The sequence below is a fragment of the Copadichromis virginalis genome, linkage group LG23, assembly GCF_057382275.1.
Source record: "Copadichromis virginalis isolate Kocher_CV1m ecotype Utaka linkage group LG23, C_Virginalis_male_GT1.1, whole genome shotgun sequence".
NCBI classification, from domain to species: domain Eukaryota; kingdom Metazoa; phylum Chordata; class Actinopteri; order Cichliformes; family Cichlidae; genus Copadichromis; species Copadichromis virginalis.
The window spans coordinates 41,869,800-41,876,619 of NC_140639.1; the positions used below are offsets into that span (position 1 = coordinate 41,869,800).

The window sequence follows — 6,820 nt, forward strand, 5'->3', positions numbered from 1 at the left end:
AAGATACCGCCTGACAAAAGCTATCATTTGGGACTAAATTTGAAGGATATGGCCAAGTTTAACTCTTAAGTCTAATTTCATTGAGAACCCTTATATATAGATGGAAAGATGGAGCAAATCAGTTGAGGGAACTGGCTGAAAAGGGGCACTGTAACTGCCTTTAAAAGTAAGTAAGTTGTAAGTTTCTAAAATTCTCATTCTACAATTAGTTATCACCCAGGTTTTTGGTTTTCTTCGTGCCATTTTGTCAGTCTGTAAACACAAAGGCTCGAACTGTTTTGAATGGATTTTGAACATTTTGTAGCTGCGTAGTGGGGGTCATATAACAATCCATTAAAATCTGGCTCACACACACCAAGGTCTTCAAGGCCAACTTAATGATTTATTGGCCTAAAAGTGACAAAAAAACCTTAGAACTTGTTACAAGTTTGGTGTCAACATATAGAAAGTCCTGTTTAAAGACTTAAAATAACATGTCACATTTGACATCTGACCTCTCTTTCAAGGTCAAGACATTACTCTGAAGGTCAGAGTGTCTGCCATTGCATGTATTGACAACACACTTAAGAAATAATATATATATAGATTCTAAATATTCTGTTACTTTGGTCCTCTGACCTCTTATTCAAGCCAAATAAGGTCAAACTATCACTAGATCATGCTTCATGAAATGTCTTATATCTTTAAAACTACTATGCTAAAAATTCTACTGCCTTTATTTGATATAACACTGATATATGGGGATTTAAAATATCACATTATAGTTTGCATTCGCATATATGTCACATTTGACCTCCGATCTTTTACGTCTTTTCAAGATGAGCCAAAAACGTGTTCTATCTCTATTCCATCTGCATAATATCATATAATAAGCTCAAGTTATTCGTGTCCAGTATTTACAAATCAATACCCATCATCCATTACCTACTACTACTTAATGTTTGTGTATGTCAGAGTCTAAGTAAAAATCTGTCATGCTGCCCTGATTTTTATTGCTCTACAAACTTCTTAAAGTATGTTTAAAAAGAACCAGTAAAAGCAAATGAATATATACAAAATTCAATACGATTCCCTGAAAATTAAATACTGCTCAGAGAGTGAGTGTTTGTTGGTTTTTGTTGGTTTTTGAATTGTTGACGTGTGTGTGAGAAGCCAATAAGGGATTGTTTACTTTATGTGGGTGGAAGGCTACAATTAAATATATGTGAAATTGTGACTCTGAGTGACACAATAGCAATTGCCAGTGATTACTACAATGAATAAAGGTAGGTTGTATTAAACTTGGATACATTTAACACAATGAGGAAAAAGATCCTGATTCAGACTGCTCTACGTGCATAGTTTTCGGCTTATTTCGTTCTACTAATTGGCCTTTATAATGCCAGTAAGAGTGGATATCCCCAATATGGTGCTGTGTGGCTAAGATGCCACACCCACTTATGAGGAGCAGCCAATCAAAAAAAGTTGCCTTAAACCACAGGAGAAGGAAGCTAAAACAGATTGTATCAGGCAGTGGATGTGCTGAAGATTGCACAAAAGCTCAGTATGAGAAAAAATAAGGATTATTTTGATCTGTGAATTGTGGAGAGCTACTCCTACAGAGAAGAAGAGTAAAAATGTGGAATTTGAAAGGACCACAATAGATTCCTTTACACTCAAAAAAATGAAACGTTGACTTTAATTAAAATTATTTTGTCAACAGGTTCCACGAAATTGAATTATGTTAGTTTAAAGCAAAAATCTTTAGTTCATCTAATTTAAAAAAAACTACTTAAGATTAACAAGACATATTTAAGACTAACTAAATCAAGTTATGTTGTATGAACATAGATGATATATTTTCAGGTTAGATAGTTTAGATTAGTTACTTCAACACATTTCTTATTTGTGGCAGTAAAATGTTAAATTTAAGTTAGATTAATTCAAATATTATATTTTCAGCCACCTTGTGCTTTATTAATTAGTTTTACCTAAATCTATTTTGTCAACAGGTTCCACACAAATGAATTAAGTACATCCAACTTATTTTTTAAAATTTATTTTATTGCCAACACATTCAGTGAGCATTTGTGTAAACCCAGTCCAAAATAAAACACAACAGCTCATTAGGGTTAGTAATTAACAGTATGTAGACAGATGCAACATCAAGACTTTAAATTAAATGTCTGTATCTACCAGAAATAGAAGAAAAAAAAAAAAAACGCATTGAAGATCACATAACACATTGATAAGATGACACTTGAGTTATGCACATGTGATGCTAGTAAGGTCTGTGAGTGTTTTTTTTCTTTTAGTGTCTAAAATGGATAGCAAAGTTGCTATTTGCAATGATTGCTTAGGGTCAGTCCAGTAACACAATGCCAATGAAGTGCTTTCCTTTAACAATGCAAAGTGAAGTGTCCACCTCAACAGCCACAATTTAAAAAAAAAAAAATTATGTAACAACAACAACAACAACAATAATAATAATAATAATAATAATAATAATAATAAATAGTCCACTGATATTAGCAATCAAAGAAAATTACATCACCATCCCAAATAAAACTTTAACAAAACATGCCAAGATTATGGTCTAACAATAAAACAGCTTGTCAGCGTTCAGTTTTTTTGCAACAGCACAGCAGTAACCATTTAACACTTGCCACTGTCAACATTTATTTTACCAGTGTTTGGGCAAAAAACTTCAGATGTAAACATTTTAACATGGAAACAATTGTTCGTCTTTAAAAGTCCACAAAATATACATTCATCCTGCATTCCCAACTTGGATGATCTGATATCCTCGTGTTGGTGTTGTTCCCAGACCATCATGAAAATGTTGTTCCAGGTTCAACATTGCAAGTGACCAATCACATTGTTGTGACGTTATTCTATTCCAAGCCATTTGTGCATTTATGAAATTCCAATGTTGCAAGGACAATATCAATTCTGCTTACTGTTTATTAAAGGGTTAGGGTTAGGGTCAGTTGATCGGCGGACAGAGGCGGTTTCACGCAGCTTAAGTACAGTTTTTTGTTTTACGCTGGTTTTTCCCGAAGTCGCAAAAGTATGACGTCACAACATTCTGATTGGTCACTTGCAATGTTGATCCTGGAACAACATTTAGTATGATGATCTGGGAACAACACCAACACGGGGATATCAGATCAACCTCCTAACTTACCCTTATTTTTAGTATGTATTGCAATTACCTTTACAATGCACACAATGTAACACAAACTGAATATGAACATATTTCCACCTCATAACAATATGCCTTGAACGCTAATATACACACCACCCTTCAACATTTCTGGTGCAGTATCATCTCTCAATTAAATCCTTTAAATCTCAATACTTTTGATTGTCTCTTAGCTTTCAGTCTTGAGGTTAACTGAGATTCAGTGCATATATCCCACCCATTAAGAGTGCACATGCAGAGGCCAGGTCTTCCAGGTCATGCAGGACACACTAGATGGTTATACCCACATCGGCTGGAGGAGTGCTGGCATCAGCTCTTTCGATGGTAAAGATAGCAAGGGTAATTTGTTCCAGCTCCCTCTGAACAGCTGTAGCTTAGACACAAAAACATAGAAAAATGGCATCCAGTTTTAAAAAAAAGAAAGAAAAAGGGCCAAAGCTACCCTTTAATGACGTAAACACAATATTAGGAACATGCACCCCAGTGCGCCACTATTTCAGACTACAGATTCAACGATAAATATAAATAGTTTGGGTATACAAGAAGATTTCCCAAAACATTTAAACAGGTTCCATGCAAATTACAACAACAACAACATTACAACATGCAACAACATTAGTTATTCAAAATTTGGTTTAATACAGATAAAAAACTAAACTAAAATTACCAACCAATTATTCTTTGAAGAGGATGCTTGGGTCTTCATTCAGGTAAAAAGGTAGTGCCCTGAGGACACACTCCCTCCCCTTTTCAATGGTTTCCTTCTGTAGAGAGTGGCAGAGATACAGGAAGAGAAAACAGAAATACTTTAGGATGACAGAAACTCACATTATACGCAAAATGAATGACATAGCCACTGCACAGATAGACATGTACACAAGACCAACTAATCATCACATGGACATGAATAGTTAACCTGTTGGGCAGGGTTTCCACCACATTATATATGTCCATAATGGAGGTAAAGACAAACTAATACATCATCTTTTTTGCATTCAAAACATAACATAAAAACATTCACTTCTGGTTTAACCTAAATCAAGGGATCAGATTTTACATATGTTTAGGTAATTTAAATTTTCCAACGTTTTGAGTACCAAACTTTGTCTTGCTTAATATAAATGTAAGTGCACTGTGCAGCTACCATACACTAGCTGTTTAAATTTGAAAATGATCTTATTAGCCATAATATTTTGCTACCAACAGAATAACGCACCTGTGTGGCTGGGGCCAAAGTTTGTCTAATTTTCTTCCCTGCAACGCCTCCTTTTTTCTTGAAGACTTTTATGAGCTGGTCAGTGTATTGGTCAAGTTGTGTAAAAAGCCTTGGAACATGTGCAGCAGTAGTAATCCTCACATATTCTGCTTCCACCTGAAAATATGTCAACAAACACAACATACTGTACTGTAAATATACATACTATATGTACACATATACAAACTAAAACTAATGTAGTAAGACCTCATTAAAGCTATAATTTTAACACAAACATTTACACAAAATGCTAATGGAGCCATTACAGCTTTTATTGTTATTTATCAAGTTCCAAAAAATATTGATCACAGCTGATCTGAAAAGAATTTCATGCCTCAGGCCCTTGAACTGCAACCTTTACCATGGTTCAGATGTGGAGACGAAATAACAGGGGCATGGGATGGGTCACAAAAGAAAACTTAACTTATAAAACAGTTTTGTTTTTAAAAGTATAACAGTTCACATACCACATACAAGCTCAGCAATACCACATACACCACATCAGTATAGGAGGGAGCAGGTAAAGGCAGGATCTGAGATTTATAAAGTAAAACAAGAAATTCATTACTTAATTTCAAGAAGCAAATTATTGTTTGAATTACAACTAAATAAAATACTACTCAGAAGAAAAGCAAGAGATTGACACTGCCATGTGCTAACTTTCTATAGAAGCAATTATCACCAGGTCTGTCGTCCTCCATTGTCTGTCCACTCATATGTCTTGAATAATTTTATTAAAAAAATTAAGTGTGTACTTTCACAAACTGTAATTTATAACTACATTGATATGTATAACTCCGCTAGGAAACATGCTGTATTTACAGACCATTTTTACATAATACAGATTACTGATAGAGCAGAACAATGGTGTCACAGTGGCTTTCGCCCTTGACTTTTTGGATTTTAAATGTCACTTTATGCTATCCTTGCTATCCTATTCGATATTTCCGACTCTCGGATTACAGAAAAGGAATCCCAAGAAAGCAAATGGAAAAATAACCCCTTGAAAGAATAACCCCATGAACCCCTGTAGCTAATCCCTTAATAAAACAAAAAACAATAAAAATGTTTCTTACACAGTCCACAAAATAAGCATGTCCAGGACCCAGTAAAACTAATGTAAAACAAGCACACGCAAACGATATAACATGTCTTGTAAGACAAACGCAAAATATAACCATGCTGGACATATAGATACTACACTACATAGTCAAAGAAAAAAGTGGTCTTACCTCTCAAAGAAACAGCAGCTTGGCGCCAAAACAGCCTTTTTCAGTTAAATTTGAAGTCTTGCGCATGAGCAGGCACAAGCCGTGAAACCTTGTTCTGCGCGGTTTCATTACAACTGTTTTTGCATTACTGCCACCTTGTGGATATACAAGGTATATCGATCCTCATTGACTTAACTTAAATGTTATGCGATCAAGTAACACATTAGTATTATGTACGTTGAATAATAGACACAATTACGTAGACTTGATTAGAAAAACATATGTTAACTTAACAAAAACATATATTTTAAGTAAAATGAAAATAAATAATTAATATACACTGAACAATCCACCTCATTCATTTTTTTGAGTGTAGGTTTACTCACAGTACAAAGACAAGGAGATTGATTTTATCTTTTCACTCTCGTATTTAATGTGTTCCTTTCAGAATTATAACAAACACCATCAAGCACCTTGTGCAAAGACGTACTTTTCATCACGATTGTCTAAGGAACACATTACCCGCACACAGCCAAGCACGTTATGCCCACACAACCTTTCAGTGCCATTATGTTCTGCCTCTATCCCCTTTCCACCCACTCACTCAAAAACACACTTAACTCTTTCCTGATCAGATAAGACTACTGATGCTACACAACCCAAAGATTCTATTTTGAAGGAATTCCGACCAAATTTCCCTTTGATCTGCTCTGACATGATATAGATCTGCTGATCCAAAAATAAATTTCATTTTAGAAATGATATGCTCCCTGATGATAAATCACAGCCCGAGAGGGAATTTAAAAAAAAAGTCCTCAACAGACATCAAAAGAGACTGAAATTGAATTTGATGTTAAAGAATGCATCTCATCATCTCCTTCCTACCTTTCAACACCAACACCAAAGTGAACACGACATCTTTGTTAATGCACATACAAATGAAGTTGACGTGGTCTAGAGTTCTGCAGGTGTTCTATAGGCCAACCTGGAATTCAGCATTGCTGTGGTTCACTTAACCAAAAACCAACAGGACTTTCTCTTCTAAAATTAAATGTTATACATTTGTTTTGTTCAGCAAGGTAATCTTTTCACGTTGACGCCACTTAACATTTGGCTATAAATAAATCCACGCACACATGACTTCAGTATCACCACCACTTAGTTTTACAG

The 6,820-nt window shown here is 34.8% G+C and overlaps 1 long non-coding RNA gene across 3 annotated transcripts; it reads right to left on the bottom strand.

The window, feature by feature from the left end:
* Positions 1-2,350: 2,350 nt before the first annotated feature.
* LOC146681654 (uncharacterized) lies at positions 2,351-5,772 on the bottom strand. 3 transcript variants are annotated; one of them, XR_014918144.1, is made up of 5 exons: positions 5,672-5,772; positions 4,907-4,972; positions 4,401-4,556; positions 3,856-3,948; positions 2,351-3,557 (listed from the first exon to the last, which is right to left on the bottom strand). It is a non-coding gene; the product is annotated as an uncharacterized LOC146681654 (long non-coding RNA). The 3 variants fall into 3 exon arrangements; XR_014918145.1 differs by lacking the exon at positions 5,672-5,772 and adding an exon at positions 5,516-5,636; XR_014918143.1 differs by lacking the exon at positions 5,672-5,772 and having other exon boundaries at positions 4,907-5,636.
* Positions 5,773-6,820: the final 1,048 nt, after the last annotated feature.